This window comes from Equus quagga, chromosome 6 (genome assembly GCF_021613505.1).
Source record: "Equus quagga isolate Etosha38 chromosome 6, UCLA_HA_Equagga_1.0, whole genome shotgun sequence".
In the NCBI taxonomy this organism is placed as follows: domain Eukaryota; kingdom Metazoa; phylum Chordata; class Mammalia; order Perissodactyla; family Equidae; genus Equus; species Equus quagga.
This window is the reverse complement of record NC_060272.1, coordinates 89521011-89540458: the sequence shown is the minus strand read 5'-3', so window position 1 is coordinate 89540458 and position 19448 is coordinate 89521011. Positions and strand designations below refer to the sequence as shown.

Here is a 19448-nt window from a genome sequence, read left to right as displayed (position 1 = left end):
ATCATCATTTTGAGAATATGAGTTAAATGTTCTTATATTTGCATTTAAAACTGGCATTGCATAATATAAAGATGAAAGGTAATGAAGCTTGGTACCTGAGGGTTACTGTAAATATTCAATAAGAACATGATTATCCTCCCACCTTGTTCCCAGCACAGACATAGATGAAAAGAAGTTAATCCTGTCAACTTTCGGGTTTTCTTGTTTAACCTGAGGGGTGACTCAAGGGTCACAAGGATTTATGAATTTGTTTTGCAGAAGAAAAAGAATGCCTTCAAGGAAGTTACAATCACCAGATAACCAGCTCTCAGCTGCCACTGACGCCCACAAGTCAGATTGCCCAAGGGCTTGTCTGCAGTGTAAGAAATGCCAATTACTCCTTGGTTTCTCCAAAACTCTTCCTGCCAAGCCCCTTAGCTCTATAAAATCCCCTGCTTTCTTCTCTTGTGAAGGAAGATTTGACAGAACTATCCTACCTTCTCATTTTGGCCAACTTGAATAAACCTTTCTCCATCTTCAAGCTCACTGATGTTTCAGTGATTGGCTTACCGTGCATCAGGCACAGGAATTTGAGATTAAGAGGTTCATTATCAGTAACATGCATGCTAATAATTAGAATTTTACTTTTTATTTACTTAGAATAACATTAAAAAGCAAATATAAAATACCATGACAAGTTGAGAGAATCTGCAGAAGAAAGGAAACAGCTTTATATTCTAGTACCTTTAACAGTATTTTTTCCCTGCATTGTGAACAGCATTTTTGCCTCCTACATTTTCATTTTTCACTGAGCCCCACAAATTGTGTTGCTGGTGCTGGAGCACAGGCTGGTGGAAACGAAATCTCAGTCATTACTGGAGTTCTCTCATTACAGCTACCAGGATCATGCAAAGGTCCTGAGATCTTACTTTGAGCAGAATATTTGGAGATCCCTCTCTGTCTTCTGGTTAAAAGCACACTCTATTGTCCCAACCTGGAAGTAGGTGGGCTTTGAAGATTTTGTGCCACACATGGATCCAAGAATCTTTGCCCAGGCTGTAAGCTCCTTGATGAATGTGAGGCACTGTGCTAAGTGCTTTCCCAAGAATATTATGTTAAAAGCTTTTTAGAACATTAACAAACCTTTCATCAAGTAATACATAAACATAATTATAAAATTACATAGTATAGAAAGACCTATAATGAAAAGCACCAAATGTTTTTTTACTCTTTCCCACCCACACCACCATTCTACTCCCTAACTCCTAAACTCTGCTTTTAGTGTATCTAATTTTCCCTACTCTCTAAGTAATATGAGAATTGCCATTATTTAGACATCTATTAAATTCCAGTTCTGATAAAGTGTTAGGTTGCCTCTCATCTCTCTTCTCACCCTCTTCTCTGTGTAATTATATCACTCTTTTTAGTTTCTCTATTGGTTATTGTAAGGGAGGAAAAACTTCTACCCTCCTAGGTTCTATTGCTAGGCCTAAGAATTAAACTGACATAAGACAGATTAACAGGAGAAAAGCATACAAATTTTGTTTAATGTTTTTATGTGTACACAAAAGTCTTCAAAAGGAAAATGAAGACCCAAAGAAGCTGTTAGGCCCAAAGCTTATCTACCTTTTTAAACAAAGAATGGTAAATTGTAGATATGTGACAAGACAGATACTTGGGTCAGTGGCAGTAAATTGTGGGACAGAAGCTAAGAAATATAAGAGGGAAACTAATGGAAGATAAGGGTTATTTTAGTAGGTTTGTTTGTAAGGGTCCATTTCAGTGTTGACTCCCAGTCTCTGGTGACAAGGATGTTCTGCTCCTGGTACCAGGAAGGCAGCTTTCTCATGGGAAATTTTATGACCTGCTTTTAGATAGAAAGGGGGAGTTTAGGGAGCCCTTCCTGCATCTGCCATTTCTCAATCTGCCGTTTCTGCCTCTAGCTCAAAATAATTAATATGCCAAAGCAGCATATTTTGGGGTGGCATGTTCTGAACCCCTTCATTATCATTAAAGCATGAAATGATGAACTTACACCTTGATTTCTTATTTCAACTATAGGCCATTTCTCCTAACTACTCATTACAAAGCAGGCTTATTAGCACTCATGACTTTCCCTTCCTCTTATCTCCTCGTTCCACCTCTCAGCTTTGGGTAGCTAACCTTTTACTTTAACATTATCAGACTGACAACATTTGCATTCTGTTTCAGATTTATGACATCTGTTTTCTCTATAAGCTTATTATAAAATTTAAAAATCAGGGGCTGGCCCCGTGGCCAAATAGTTAAGTTCGTGCGCTCCGCTGCAGGTGGCCCAGTGTTTCGTTGGTTCAAATCCTGGGCGCGGACATGGCCCTGCTCATCAGGCCACACTGAGGCAGCGTCCCGCATGCCACAACTAGAAGGACCCACAAAGAAGAATATACAACTATGTACTGGGGGGCTTTGGGGAGAAAAAGGAAAAAATAAAATCTTTAAAAAAAAATCATTAAGCAGTGATCCCATTATTACAACTATTTAAGTATTGTCATTGCATTCGTAGTTATGTGTAGTGTATTGGGATTACCAATCTTTCTGCAGACAATTTTTGGGAGGAGATTAATTGCCTTTCCATTTTGGGAGGAATTTCCCACCTTTATTTTATCCTTAAGTTCCTCCAACTTCTTAGGCACAGTATTAAAACTTTTGAATCTTCCCTTTTCCTAGATACCTCTTTTTTTTTTTTTTAATAGACATTTTAGATTTACAGAAAAATTGAGAAGATAGTACAGAGAGTTCTTACATATCCTACACTCAGTTTACCTTATTATTAACATCTTACATTTTTAGTATGCTGCATTTGTTACCACTAATGAGCCAATATCATCATATTTTTATTAACTAAAGTTCATATTTTATTCAGATTTCTTCAGCTTTATCTAGTGTCTTTTCTCTTCCAGGATACCACATTATATCTAGTTATCATGTCTCCTCTTTTCTTGGTGTTGACACTTTCTCAGACTTTCCTTGTTTTTGATGGCTTTGATAGTTTTGAGTACCAGTGAAGTATTTTGTAGGATGCCCCTCTATTGGAATTTTCGTGATGTTTTTCTCATGATTATATTAGGCTTATGGGTGTTTGGGAGGAAGACCACAGAGGTAAAGTGCCGTTTTCATCGCATCATATTAAGGATACATCCTATCAGTGTGACTCATCACTGTTCGTGTTCACTTCGATCATCTGGCTGAGAGACTGTTGACTTTCTCCACTGTAAAAGTTTCCTTCCACCCTCCCCTCCCCTTTCCATACAGTATGCTTTGGAGGGAAGTCACTGTGTGTAAACTATATCTGAAGGTTTATTCATAAAGGACTTCTATAAAACAGAATGTATAAGATGGCCATGCTGGGACCTGGTTAACACTTTCCAGCAAATACTGTTGTATAAACTCTAGCTAGAACCTGTGTGTTTGAATATAGTAGTCTATATATTAAATACTAGAAACCTGGTTTTGTTTTTTTTTTTTGAGGAAGATTAGCCCTGAGCTAACTGCTGCCGCCAGTCCTCCTCTTTTTGTTGAGGAAGACTGGCCCTGAGCTAACATCCGTGCCCATCTTCCTCTACTTTATATGTGGGACGCCTACCACAGCATGGCGTGCCAAGCGGTGCCATGTCCGCACCCGGGATCTGAACCAGCAAACCCCAGGCCCCTGAAGCGGGACACTCGCACTTAACTGCTGTGCCACCAGGCTGGCCCGAAACCTGGTTTTGAATAGTCAGTGTATATCCTGGCAGCTGACCATTAAGGTAACTGCTTGATTTTCTATTCAGTTTTTGCCATTGAGAAGGAGCAAGTCATGATTCTCAGAACCTCAGTTTCCTCATTTATGCAGTGAAGAGGCTGGAGCACGTGATCTCAAAGATCTTACCCTTCCGTTAAATTCGGATTCTATTATCCAGCCCTTCTTATTTTATTTTTAGCGGTTCTTAATATGCCTTTTGTTTAGTGCTTTATTGATTTATAGTTTACATATGGTTGAATACACAAATTTAAAATATACTGCTTGATGACAAAAAGCCCAGCTTTATTGAGATATAATTAATACACCATGAAATTTACCTGTTTAACGTGTACAATTCAATGGTTTTTGTTCTATTTACAGATTTTGCAACTATTACCCTATTCTAATTTTAGAAGGTTTTCATCACCCCAAAAAGAAACCTTGTACCTGTTAGCAGTCATTCCCCATTCTCCTTGTCCCCTGTCCCTGCCAGGCCTTGGCAACCACTAATCTAATTTCTATCTTTATATATTTATCTATCTTGGACCTTTCATATAAATGGAATCTTACAAGATGCAGTCCTTTGTGACTGGCTTCTGTCATTTAGCATAATGTTTTTGAGGTTCATCCATGTTGTAGCAAGTATCATCACTTTATTCCTTTTTGTTGCCAAATCGTGTTCCATTTTGTGTATATACCACGTTTTGTTTATCCATTCATTAGTTGATGGATATTTAGGCTGCTTCCACTTTTTGGTTGTTATGAATCATGCTGCCATGAACATTTGTGTGGACATATATTTGTATTTCTCTTGGGTAGATACCTAGGAGAATTGCACGGTAGCTCTATGTTTAACATTTTGAGGCATTGCCAAACTATTTTCCAAACTGGTTCCAACATTTCACATTTCCACCAGCAATATACATTGGAGGTTTCCATTTCTTAGTGATTCTACTACGTGTGAAGCGGTATCTCATTGTTAGATGACTTTTTACACATCTACACCTTTGTGACCTCCACCCAGATAAAGACGTGACATTTTCATCACCCCTGAAGGCTTTTTTATGCCTTTTTTCAGTAAACACCAGTTGCCTGCTGCTAGGTACCACTCTTCTGACTTCTATCTCTGTATATTAGTTTTGCCTGTTCTTGAACTTCATATAAATGGAATCAGACAGTGTGTATGATTTATACATCAAAGTACATGAATGTTTATAGAAGCATTATTCATAATAGCCAAAAAATGGAAGCAACTCAAATGTCCATTAACTGATGAATGGATAGACAACATACGGTATATCTATAAAATGGAGTACTGTTTGTCAATAAAAAGGAAAGAAGTACTGATACACTCTTTTGTGTGGCTGCTTTTACTGAACATAATAATTTTGAAATTTATCCATGTTGTGGTGTGTATCAGTAGTTCATTCCTTTTGATTGCTGAGCAGTATTCCATTGCAAGTAGGGTAAAATCTCAGACCCTTCACAGTTCTTGAAAAAAATGTCATTCAGTAAACATATACACTATTTATAAAATCTCTTAGCAATCTAGGAATAGATGGAATTTACTCAAGATGATGAAAAGGATGTATCTATCAGGGGACCTTTAGCAAGTGTCATACTTAATTGTAAAACTTGAAAAGTATTCTCAATTATGTCAGGAATGAGCCTTAGTTGGGTTGCATTAATTGCTGTAAGAAACAAACCCAAAAATTTCAGTGGCTTAACAAAATAGAAGTATATTTCTTGCTGATATAACAGTACAATGTGAATGTTCCTCGTCAGCAGGTGGCTGTTCTAGAACTCATTCAGAGACCTGGGCTTCTTCCATATTGTGGCTCTGCCATCCTTTAGGACTTCAGAGTTCTCTGCATTCAGCCAGCAGAGTAAGAAAGGGTGGTGAAGGCAGGCCTATTTCTTAATTAACTCTGCCCAGAAGTGACACATATTATTTCTGCTCACAACTGCAACTATAGCCTATGGACTTTTGAATTTAAATTATAAACTAAATTTAAATTTAAATTATAAACTAAAATCATGAGTGCATTTAATACTAGGTCAACCTATGTCTTGTAGAATTGAAATCTGAATCAAACACAGTTTTGATGCATTTTGATGAAGAAAATAGAATATTTCAGTTTAAGACTTGGAAGGCATAGCCAAAGACTGAGCAATACAATTTAATGTTATAGTGAGAAGATTTCCCATATATTTAGAGAAGATACCCCATATTTATAGCAGCACTATTAAAACTGTGACTACAGCCTCTAAAATCCTCACAGTTTTTAGACAAATCTGAAACCTTGAATATAATTTAGTTTGAGTTGTTACATTCAACCTTACTTTACATTTCTTCCCTATTCTTAATTCATGTTTTTTTTTTTGAAGATTAGCCCTGAGCTAACATCTGTTGCCAATCTTCCTCTTTTTTTTTAGCTTGAGGAAGATTAACCCTGAGCTCACATATGTGGCAATCTTCCTCCAGTTTTTATGTGGGTTCCTGCCACAGCATGGCTGATGAGTGGTGTAGGTCCGTGCCTGGGATCTGAACCTGTGAACCTGGGCCACTGAAGCAGAGCACGCCAAACTTAACCACTATGCCATGGGGGCAGCCCCCTTTCCCTATTCTTAATGATTAACTATATCTGTGGTTTCCAAACTGTTTGCTGAGGTGCTGTAAGCATTCCAGTGAACTTACAGGGTCAGGATATTTTACGTTTTTGAGAGAGACACAGTGTCACCTGTTGGACACCACACAAATTATTGCTGTTAAGTTCTGAACCTAACTAATAATAAATGGGAACAGTTGGGTATTTCTTTTGACCTGGGATGATGAGCGATGTTGAGCATCTTTTCATGTGTGTGCTGGCCATTTGTATATTCTCTTTGTTGGAGAAATGTCTGTTCAAGTTCTTTGCCTAATTTTTTAATTTTTTAATTGTTGTTGTTGAGTTGTTGGAGTTCTTAATATATTCTGGATATTAATCTCTTATCAGATATATGATTTGCAAATATTTTCTCCCATTCAGTGTGTTGCTTTTTCACTTTGTTGACTGTATCTTTTGATGCTCAAAAGTTTTTTTTTTTTTTAAAGATTTTATTTTTTCCTTTTTCACCCCAAAGCCCCCCAGTACATAGTTATATATTCTTCGTTGTGGGTCCTTCTATTTGTGGTATGTGGGATGCTGTCTCAGCATGGTTTGATGAGCAGGGCCATGTCCGCACCCAGGATTCAAACCAGCGAAACACTGGGCCACCTGCAGCGGAGCGCACAAACTTAACCACTCGGCCACGGGGCCAGGCCCGATGCTCAAAAGTTTTTAAGTTTGTTGTAGTCCAATGTATTTTTTCTTTTGTTGCCTGAGCTTTTGGTGTCATATTTTAGAAATCAGTTTTGAACTCCAAATCCAATGTCATGAAGCTTTTCACCTATGTTTTCTTCTAAGAGTTTTACATTTAGGTTTTTGATCTATTTTGAGTTAATTTTTACATATGATATATATGGTGTATAAGGGTCCAACTTACATTTGTTCGCGTATGGATATCCAGTTTTCCCAACACCATTTGTAGGAATGGTGTTGACTGGTCTTGGCACTCTAGTCAAAAATCATTTGACCATATATGCCAGTATTTGTTTCTGGGCTCTCTATTCTTTTTTTTTAGGAAGATTAGCCCTGAGCTAACAGCTGCTGCCAATCCCCCTCTTCTTGCCGAGGAAGACTGGTCCTGAGCTAACATCCATGCCCATCCTCCTCTACTTTATGTGTGGGATGCCTGCCACAGCATGTGCCATGTCCGCACCCGGGATATGAACCGGCGAACCCTGGGCTGCCAGAGTGGAACGTGTGAACTTAACCGCTGTGCCAGTGGGCCAGCCCCTGGGCTCTCTATTCTATTCCATTGTTCTACATGTGTATCTTTCTGCCAGTATCACAGTATTTTGATTACTGTAGCTTTGGTAATAATTTGCAAAATCAGGAAGTATGAAACCTCCTACTTTGTTATTCTTTTTCAAGATTGTTTGGTTATTTGGGGTTCATTGAGGTTCCGCATGAATTTTAGGATGAATTTTTCTCTTTCTGCAAAAATATCATTGGGATTTTGATGAGATAGTTCCTGGAATATTACAAATGTTATCTGAAATTGTTGTTATTATTATTAAGTTTAAAACCAATTTGATGACCTGGAATTCCTGTATAAAGAGTTTAGGAAAAAATTACTGTAATAAACATATATATATGCATATATATATTTAAGACTTAAGCTTCTGTAAGCTTTTTAAAAATTTAACTTCATTGAAGTATAATGTATGTACAATAAGCTGCATTCATTTAAAGGGTACAATTTGATGAATTTTGATAGTTATATGTACCTGTGAAACCACCACCATAATCAAGATACAGAACATTTTCATCATCACACTCTGCTCCAAATTTCCTCATGCCTCTCTGTAGTCTATCCCTCCTGCTCCGGGCCTCAGGCAATCACAGATCTATTTTTCGTCACTATAAATTAGTTTGCATTCTCTTACATCTATATAAGTAGTATCATATAATGTGTACTCTTTTGTGTCTGGCTTCCTTTACTCAGCATGATGATTTTGAGGTTTATCTATGTTGTGTATCCAGGCATTTATCAACGTTTCGTTTCTTTTTGTTACTGAGTAGTGTTCCATTGTATGGATGTACTACATTTTGTTTATTCACCTGTTGATGGATATGTGAATTGTTTTCAGTTTTTGGCTATTGTTAATAAAAGCTACTTTGAACATTTGTCACAACTCTGTGTAAACATACACGTCCATTTCTCTTGGGTACACACCTAGGAATAGAATAGCAGGATTGGGCAGCCCGGTGGCACAGCGGTTAAGTACATATATTCCGCTTCGGTGGCCCAGGGTTCGCTGGTTCGGATCCTGGGTGCGGACATGGCACCGCTTGGCACGCCATGCTGTGGTAGGCATCCCACATATAAAGTAGAGGAGGATGGGCATGGATGTTAGCTCAGGGCCAGTCTTCCTCAGTGAAAAGAGGAGGGTTGGCAGCAGTTAGCTCAGGGCTACTCTTCCTCAAAAAAGAAAAAAAGAAAAAAAAAGAATGGTAGGATCATTTTGTTGCTATATGCTTATTTTTAAAAGAAATGCTTGAAGAGTTTTCCAAAGTGATAGTATTGTTTTACATTCCTATGAGCAGTGTATTAGAGTTCTCTTATGATCTTTTAAACAAATGTTTACATAGGTAGTTCGTTTTTGTTGTAGAAATATTTAAAAATGTATGTGAGTAAAGAGAAAATCACTCAAAATCACACCACAAGATATAATGAGTTAACATTTTTGAGTATTATTCTTCTTGCCTTTTTTATACCTATGCTATTTTCCATAAAAGTTGTACTGTATACACTACTCTGTATTTTGCTTTTCCCACTTAACATGGGACTAACTTTCTACTTCAATAAGTATAGAGTTGTACCATCATTTTAAATAGCTATATAGTATTACATTGCATCAATGCACAATACATTGAAACTAGCCTTTTGGCTGTTCTTGGACCTTTAGGTTGTTTCCACTTCTCCTTTTCATAAATAATATTACAGTGGACATCATTGTACAAATGTAATTTCACATTTCTCAAATTATTTCTTTATGAAAAGCTTCAAGGAGAATTGCTGGCTCTAAAAATATACAAATTTTAAAGACATTTGATACTTGTTGCCAAATTGCCCTCTAGTTCTGCTTTTTTTACTTGCTTCACGTCCTTGGGCATATTACTTAACCTTTTTGAGCATCCATAAAATGGAGATAGTGTGAAAACATATTGTTTAAAGCAGTTAGCATAGTGCTTAACACATGGTAAGCACTCAGTGGTAGCTACTGTTCCTTTTTTAAAAAAATTTCTTCCATTTTATATTCCTACTTGGAATATTTAAGAGTTTGTGACTTCTCAATCTCTCAAATACTTATACAAGTTATTGTCATTAAAAGAAAGTCTTTGCTGGTCTGATAATTTGTATTTCTTCTTTTGTGAATTGTCTTCCTTGATTATGGTCTGAAATATTTCTCAAACATTGGTATGAAAAATAGGACACCAAGTTTTTAGAACAGTCTCTAACAATTAGGAGTAAAAGACAGGTGATAATCCCATAAGTAAATTCAATAAATTTGGTATCTTCCTTTATATATTTGTGAATTCATGCTGTTGGTATTCATTGTAGCTTTGAGATTCAGGGCAGCAGACTCGGTGCATTTTAAAGGACTCAATATAAGTCAGCTTTAAATATGTATTTGACATTATTAATTTTCCATGATGGCCTGGTTCTTTATGTCAGTCTTATGGGACCTCAATGCTGATGAAATGAAGCAGAACTGCATAAGCCCAAATTTATTTAACCTTTTTTTTTTTTCTTTTTGTGGAAAAGAACCAGAGGGCTAAGATATTTTTGTTAGGTTACATTTCTGGGAAATACAAATTGACAGATTGTCCCTGGTAATTTTACATTATGAGCATCACTAAACGTTATCAAGCTGTTTACTCAAGAGCTTTAAAATTTTTAACATTTAACTCTGAGTTGAGGGAGGGGAAGTAGGAGTAGAAGGTGGAAGGCGAATGGAAAAGAAGTGTATTAAATGTTTCTGTTTTGGCTTTATCCTTGCAGTTCACAAACTTTCAGAGGGGAGAATAAGTTCCTGACTCCTGTCTTTCTGTGATGGGGCAGAAATGTAGCTGAAGAGCGCCAAGAAGGTACCTCCTGACCAGCTTCTCCCTCCCAAACCGTCATGCATATGCCAAAAACGAATAAAACAAAACAAAACAAAAAGCAATCCTTACTTCCCCTCCGCATTCTAGAGATTTAAGAAATTAATCTGTTAAAATGCCTTTAACTCTTATTGTGAATTATAGTAATTAGACATTCAATTTTCAACTCCTTAATAAGGTTGTTCACTGACTGGTGACCCAGTACTAATAATGGAACAAATGGTCATTTGGAAGTGGATAAGTCTGATCCAGTGTCACAGAGGGACCTTTGGGCATCGAAGTGGTCATGTTAGGGCATGTGTCCTTGGCAATTGTCTAATTTCTTTGAGCCCCAGTTTTCTTATTGGCAAAGTGGGGGTGATGATTTATAGCCTATAGTCTTGTGAGGCTCAAATGAGATGAAGTATGCAAATGTCTTCACACAGTTAATAATCACTATCACCATTCTATCACCAAATTTTGGTGTGTTCTCCCATAGAAGTAATAAATCTAAATTAGGTTTGCAAGCTCATGCATGCCTCTTACAATTTTTCTGTATGTATGTTTGGCTAGCTCACCTGAGAGAGTGGAAGATGAATTTTAAGAGATTGAAGTTTAAAATTGAAACCAATAAAAGCCTGTATGTTATTATATATAGCTAAATAGTGTTCATGCAGAGTCCAGGTAATGTACTGAATTTTATTTCCTTTTCTCTGAGTTCTATGTCCCAACACCTGAGCAACTCAAAAGAGAATGTTGCTGGAGCCGGCTTCGAATAGAATCTCTAGTTTCCTTTATCAAAGCCTCAGATTTTGCCGCTAGACTCCCTTCAGTGGTGTGCTAGTAAAAGTTTAACAACTGAGTTCTCTCTCTATATACATCAGTATATATGTTTATTATGAATTTTGCTGATTATAACAGATGTGTAGTAGACAATTTTTGAGTTATAATAGAGTATAAAATACTCTTTATTGTACATTCCCTATAGCCAATTGATTCTCACAGGATTCTGATTTTTGCCAAATTCTTGATCTGTCGCCAGCCTGTGGTTGCAACTCAACCATGTTTTGACAATTTTTCTGCTATTTATAATGTAACAGCTACAGATATGACACACTTTTAAGTTTAGTTGGTATCATTAACATTTTATCTAGTACTTTATAAAGTTTAGATAGACAAAAAAACAATGACTAAAAATATGATTTGTAACATTTGCCAATTTCCATGGTGTAAATATTCCCACCATGGTTGATTTCAGGCTACCAACATGATGGCATTGAATATGGAGTTGGGAAGAGATGTATGGTAGCCCACCATTACATGTTATTTTCATCAAACAGGTAAAATAGATATAAATAACTTCAAAAGTATAGATAATAGTAAAAATAATTAGGAATTGAAGTTTTGCATGTTTATTATCTTTGCTTTTAATATAATTTAACTGCAAATTTATATAAATTAATTTTTAATAACAATGTGTTAAACAAGTGACTTGCAACATTCCTGAAAATTAACAATGAGCTCTCATGAGCTGGAAGGAGCTGGCCATAGCAAACCGTTGACTCTCTCCCTGAGGCCTCCATATTCTTGCTCCAATCTGGACTGGCTGATTTCTAGGATTGCTGCAGGATTACCATTTTAGGATTTTCCTTTTAATATTCCTCTTTGTTTTATTACTCCCTCATCTTGCTGGAGTATATCCTCAAGTAACTTGCAAAGAGATTGCCTTTATTATTGTATAATATGGCATAAATTAATTTTCTGTGTCCTTGCATGCTTGATGATGTTCTTATTCTCTCCTTATGCTTGATTAAAAGTTTGAGTATAGAATTTTAAGTTGAAAGTCATTTTCCCTCAGAAATTTGAAGGGCTTGCACCACTGACTTCTAGAACCTTGGGCTGCTGATAAGCAGTTTGGTGCATACATTTCCCCCCTCTGGAAGATTTTAGGATCTTTTCTTCATCTTGGAGTTCTGAAATTTCATAGAGATGTGTCTAAATCTCTGTCTTTTTTCATTCATTCTGTGGGACACTTGGTGAGACTTTTCAAAATGAAGATCTATGTCCTTCCTTTTGGGATAACCTCTCATATAGGGTCTTTGATAGTCTTCCATTTTTTTCTCTTCGCTTTTTTCTCCTCCATTTTTTCTCTTCTCTTTTTCTGGAGATTTATCAATCAAATGTGAGGCTTCCCAGATTGACTCTCTCTGTCTCTTACCTCTCTCTCATATTTTTTCTCTACTGTGTTTTGTTCTTCATCCTGGGAGATTTCTTCAAATTTATCTTCTAATTCTCGACTAAATTTTAGCTTAGGCAATCATATTTTTTAATTTCCAAAAGCTATTTCTTATTCACAAATTGTTTTCTTCTCACAGCATCCTTTTCTTATTTTATGGACCCAATATTTTCCTAAATCTCTCTGAAAATACGATAATAACTTTTAACCCCCTTTTTTTCCCCCTGGGGCCAGCCCTGTGGTGTAGTGGTTAAGTTCATGTTCTCTGCTTCATGGCCCAGAGTTCACCCGTTCAGATCCCAGGCATGGACCTAGCACTGCTTATCAAGCCATGCTGTGGCAGGCGTCCCACATATAAAATAAAGGAAGATGGGCACAGATGTTAGCTCAGGGGCCAATCTTCCTCAAAAAAAAGTAAATAAATAAAAAATAAGAACTTTTTTTCTTCCTTGATTGTCTTTGTTTCTTCCAGGGCCGTTTTTCTTCTTTATTTCAATTTTTCTCACATGTTTCCAAACTTGTGAACACTAACTCTTCAGGCAACCTCAAAATACCATTTTGTCTGTTTCATGTGCATATATTTTGAAACAGCAATTTCACTTTGAGGAATTAATCAAAAAATATAATTGGACAAATGAGAAAGTGTGTATATTCAAGGATATTCACACAGATTTATTTTTAGTAATAATGATAGCCAGCTTATTCAACATTTATTATGTGCCAGACACACGTTTAAGTGTCCTACATACCCCCCAACCCCCCGAGGAATATTAGCCCTGAGCTAACATCTGTGCCCTTCTTCCTCTGTTTTATATGCGGGACACCTGCCACAGCATGGCTTGATTAGTGGAGTGTAGGTCCGCACCTAGGATCCAAACCAGTGAACCCCAGGCCGCAGAAGTGGAGCACATGAACTTAACCACTGCGCCACCAGGCAGGCCTCTAAGTGCTCTACGTTTTTTAACTCATTTAATTCTCACAACAACCATTTGAAGTAGATGTTATTATTATTCTCATTTTATAGATGAGGAAACACACCCAGAGAGGTTAAACAGCTTGGCCACAATTGCACGTTTAGAAAGTGGCAGGATTCTGACTCAGGCTGAGGATCCAGAGTGAGTGCTTTTACCCAATGAGTAATAGCAGTGATATAATAGAGAAAGATTAGAAATAGTTAGATCAAAATATTAACAGTGATTATATCTGGGTTGTGTGATTATGAGTACTAGTATTTTTGTGAATTTCCTTTTATTGAAATTTTAAAACTTTGGAATCCTAGATACATATAATTTTTAAAATTACTATCTTTAAATTGAGATAGAAATCACGTACCATAAAATTTACCTACTTAAAGTGTACAATTCAGTGGTTTTTATATATTCACAAAGTTTCGTAACTATCACCACTAATTCCAGAACATTTTTATCACCCCCAAAAGAAATCTTCTAACCAATAAGCAGTCACTCCTCATTCTCTCTTCTCCCCGGCCCCTGGCAACCAGTAATCGACTTTTTATCTCTATGGATTTATCTGTTATGGATATTTCATATAAATGGAATCATATAATATGTGGCCTTTTGTGTCTGATTTCTTTCACTTAATGCAACTGTTACCCACCACTTCAGGCAGCCACAGTGTTAAAAATTGCCTCTGATTTTTTTGACAAATGCCCATAGGGAAAAAGTTCTTAGCATTGGATGAGCCCTGAGTTAGGTCAAATAAAAGACAGCCTTCTGAATGGGGTCTTCCAGGGAACCACCAGACAGGTCAAATAATGACAACTCTCTGTGAGTGGCGCTTTGAAGGAGCTCTGGTCCCTCTGATCCTTCAAGAGGCTGCTAGGCTGCTGGTTTTCACTGAAATAGTGGGATGTTGGTTTTCAAGTCTTGTTGCAGAGACAGAGAAAGGGGAATGGGAACAGGACGAGTTAAAATGCCACAAAATTTGCTGTACTTACTGAGATAAACGATGAACATCTCTTGTGAATTTTATGTGAGTAATAATGATAAAACAATACTAAATGTCATTCAGTAAAGTGACTCTAGGTATTTCAGATGGTTTCATCTATTATGTGACTTAAAATCAGTATGGGTCAAATCTCATAGTACTAAAGTTCATAATGCATTTTAGTCTGTTCTTTAGCCAACTCATCTTTTTGGATTATCTATTTTCTCTTTTAAAAACTAAGCCTTTTGAAAGTCCACATGGGTTCAATAGTGGTTCTGAAATTGTTTTCAGTGGTGGTTTCTACTCCTGGCAAGCTAAGATTTATGAGTTTATATAAATATTACCCATTAAGACAAATGAGGAGCAAACTGAAATAGATGGCCCAAGTTCCAATCTCAGGAGAAATGAAAGCATACGTGAATACAAAGAGTTGAAGAATGTTCATAGCAGCTTTATTTATGACAGGCAAAAACTGAAAACAACCCAAATGATGAAACTGGTAAAATTGTCTATGTCTAGGGCTCTTAAAAGTAGCAGCTCTTCAATTACCTATTCAATTTCTCCAAAGTTTTGGTTTATTTGGATTTTCAACCTCTTTTTAAATTAATTTTGAAAATTTATATTTTCCTAGGGAAGAAATTCATTTCATCTATATCTTCAAATTTCTCCTATTTAGTATTCTCTTATAATAGTAATAACAATAATAACCCCAATGTTTGTCTCGTTTTTGTGTTTTCTCTTTTTCTTAATCAAACCTGTTAAATACTGTCTATTTTTCTTTAAACGACAAACTTTAGTTTTTATTTGATTTTATTGATCAGCTTTATTATATTTTTATTTTCTACTTCCATAAATTCTACATTTATATTTCTTCTTTATCTTTTATACTTTAAATTTGTCTTATTATTTGTTTTCTAGCTTTTTGAATTATATGCAAAGTTCACTTATTTTTAGGCTCCTTATTTTCTTGTAACTGTACCATGAATATTATGTTGGCTATATCCCACATGTAGTGTTCTATGTTCTGTGTAGTTTTCTCATTGTTGTTCATTTCAAAATTGTTTTTGATTCAAGTTCTTCATATTCATACTTTAAAAATTGCATATTTTATCTGTTAATTTCTGACATAGATCTGTTAAAAGTTCAACTATGATTGCGATTTGTCTATTTTCCCTTATGTTTTTGTTGATTAGTTATTTTTTAAAGTTATATTACTAAGTACAAAAAGATTTATGACGTCATTTCTTGGTAGATTCTATTTTCAAATTATTATACAATAGTCCTTTTTGTTATGCTTGGTGCTTTTTGCTTTGAGTATTATTTTGCCTGACATTAATATTGCTATATCTGCTTTCTTTTTGATGGTATTTTATTCTTTAATCACTTTAAAACCACTTATTTTGAAATAATTTCAGATTTACAGATAAGTTGTAAAAATACTACAGAAAATTCTCGTATATTCTTTACCCAGATTCCTCAAATGTTAGCATTTTACCATTGCCTTATCATTCTGTGTGTGTGATAAAGATAAATACATTTTTTTCCTGAAACTTTGAAAAGTAAGTTGTGGACATGATGCACCTTTATTCCTAAATCATTCCATGTTTATTTCCTAAAAACCAGGACAAAAAGTACAATTATCACAATTAGGAAATTCGTATTGATACAAAATTATTATCTAAGCTACCGATTTTATTACAGTTCCACCACTGTTTCCACTAATGTTCTTTAGCAAAACAAAAAGAACTTTTTTCCTGGTGAGCCAGTCCAAAGTCACACGCTGTATTTAGTGTGATTCTCATTCCTTTTCTTCAAACTTTTTAGGTGGTTTTGTTTAAGGTGTGTCTTCTATAAGTAGAATATAGATAATTTTTTTTAACTCACCCTAAAATTCTTTGAATGTTAGTAAGATAATCTAACATATTCATATTATTGCTATTACTAATTGATTTGGACTTTCCCCTGTCATATCATTTATATTTTCTATTGATTTAATGCTATTTTGTTGTTTTTTTCCCCTCTTTTCTCTTTCCTGTCTCTCACTGGGTTAATGTGTTTCCTTTGTTCAAATTTTATTTTGTCTGAAATTATTTCAAAATAAATATTTCTAAGGGATTAAAGAATACCCTCAAAAAGAAAGCAGATATAACAATATTAATGTCAGATAAAATAAAACTCAAAGCAAAATCATTAAGACATTAAGACAAAATCATAACAACAAAAAGGACTTGCATAATAATCTGAAAATATAATCTACCAAGAAATAATGTCATGTCTTTTTGTACTTAATAATAATATAACTTTAAAAAATAAAAAGCTAATCAGCAAAAATATAAGGGAAAATAGAACAGTCTATTCTTATAATGGTTACTCTTAATTCTTTAACATACATACTTAAGTTTTTATTTTTTTCTTGGAATCTAGGATTAATAATTATCTACATTTCCACCTTAAAGATAATAGTCTTAGCAAGTTTCACCTTACCTTTCCCTCCTTCTTGCTACCCCTGATATCGAATTTGCTTAGGATTTTTAGTTCCAGATTGTAATTTAAAAAACAATTGACAATATAAATCAGCACCTTTATACTTTTTAATACTTTACTGTTTTTTTCTCACCATTGTGTCATATATCTACGTTTATATTTCTTGTGTTGTTAGATTAGATTATTAAGTAATTCATTCTGAAATGATCTGATGTTGTTAGCTTTTTAAGTTCTCGAATATGTGAAAATAGTTCTCATTCCCCCCAGTGTTGAATGCCAGTTTGTTGGATATATAATTCTAGATTTAAAAGTCTCGCTGAGAAGACTGTCTTCTAGCATTCAGATTTCTGAGAAGTCTGACTTCAATCTGATTATTGCTCCTTTGTAGGCAAAACATTTTTTCCTTCTTTTCCTTGGTGGTGTAAAATTTCACCATGATGGGTTTAGATATGGATCTTTAAAAAATTATCCTGTTTGGCACTTGGCAATTTCAACTTGAAGACTCATATCTTTCCTCAGCTCTAGGAAAAAATTCAGGCCATCATGAACTTCCTCCTACCTAAAGTATCCTAATAGTCTCCCAACTAGTCTCTCTCAATCTCTTTATGTCCTTCTCAAATCCATTCTCCATAAAACAGCTAAAGTGCCTTTGAAAACCTCTTTATTATGGAAAATTTCAAACACATATAAAAGTAGAGAGAATAGTATGATCAACCCCCATGAGCCCATTATCCCGTTTCACATTATCAACTCATAACAATTTTGTCTCACTTTTACCTTCCCTCCTTACCCCTCTGATTATTGTGAAGCAAATCCCAGATATCAGATAATTTCATCTGTAAATATTTCTCTATTTTGAAAAACGTAACTACAATGCCATTAATACATTTAAAAACAATAAAATCAGATATCCAGCTAGTGGCCAAATTTTCCTTGTTGCCTCATAATTTTTTTAATGTATTCAAATCAGGATCAAAATAAGATCCATACATTGCAATTGGTTAGTATGTCCCTCTGTTCTCGTCTAACCTATATGACTGGATCCCACCCCACCCCACCCCGTTTTTTTGCAATTTGTTGAAGAAACCAGATTATTTATCATATAGAGTGTCTCACAGAATAGGCTTTGTGATTAATGATAATTGTCTAGATCCATTGAGTCATTAGGGGTTGCAAAAATGATATTCCAATTCTATAACTTCTCTTTATTTGTTAACTAGAATACTTCGTAAGGGAAACTTCTTTTACTCATTAACCCTTTGGTTATCCTGAAATATAAATTATATAGGTAAGCAGGATAAATGCTTGTTTTTTTCCTCCTTTTATTTTTCTATCAGTTTCAAAATAATAAGTTAGGTTCCTAGTATCCTTCAAAGGTAACCAGTGAGTTATTTTTAACTACTTTTTGTTATCACTTTATAAACTTATAGATTTGAAATATGTGATGCATTTCAATCTGCTGTAGTTATTCTTATTGAAACTCAAATTCTTCCATCTTTGGCCAGCACCATCCTCTTCAGATTGGCTCCTTTTGATCTGACCCTAATAGTCTTTGATAGCTTTGATAACAAGATATTCCAGGCTCATCTTGAACATTTACTGCCGAAGACCTGGGATCAACCATTGCTTTCAGGAGCCCTTGATCCTTTTAGTGGAGAATGATATTTAGAGACCAGATCTGGGCACCAAGACACACATTTCTACAGCATTTGTTATTTTTGCAGATGTATATTTTTCAGGGTCAAGGCAAGGAGCATTTAATACTTTTTTTTAGGATAAAATACATCATGAGATTATGCTGATGTTTCCAATTTAAATTTAGGACATAGACTTTTAATTAATTTCATGTGTCTCATTTCTGTATATATTTTCCCCCGTGCCAAAAAAATCTCAGTTCCCAGGGGCACCACACCAACATAATAATTCGTTTGCTTTATTCCAAAACCTGCAGGCAATAGTCTCGCTGTAACAATATCAACACTACTACTAACAAAATGATTGCCGAGAACAGTTTAAAGTTTTTAATTTTTTTCAATTCTCTTTTTTTAGAGTACATTATACTAATGATATGCAGTCAAAGTATTATGTTTTAAAACACTTGAAAATATTCTGTTAGTGGTCATGCCACAAACTCAATATATAGATGTTTATTTTATTTTGCTTTCAATTTTTAGAGATCGATATTTTAAATTAAATTTTATTTTATAATTATTAAATATGTTTACATAATCTCAAGGTCAGATTAACAAATCAAGATGTATTTAAAAAGTCTTAGTTTAGGAGTTGGCCCCATGGCCGAGTGGTTAAGTTT

The 19448-nt window shown here is 35.2% G+C and overlaps 1 protein-coding gene across 3 annotated transcripts in view; it reads left to right on the top strand.

Moving 5' to 3' along the window:
• Positions 1 to 19448, top strand: part of RMI1 (RecQ mediated genome instability 1) — a 66601-nt gene that overhangs the window by 31226 nt on the left and 15927 nt on the right. The window contains exons 5-6 of one of the 3 annotated variants that reach the window (XR_006889026.1): positions 10391 to 10476; positions 11729 to 11810. The gene's annotated coding sequence lies outside the window, so the exon portion shown is untranslated. Of the gene's footprint in view, positions 1 to 7402; positions 7459 to 10390; positions 10477 to 11728; positions 11811 to 19448 lie in introns of those variants that run through there. The other 2 variants (XR_006889025.1, XR_006889027.1) reach the window with 2 other exon arrangements.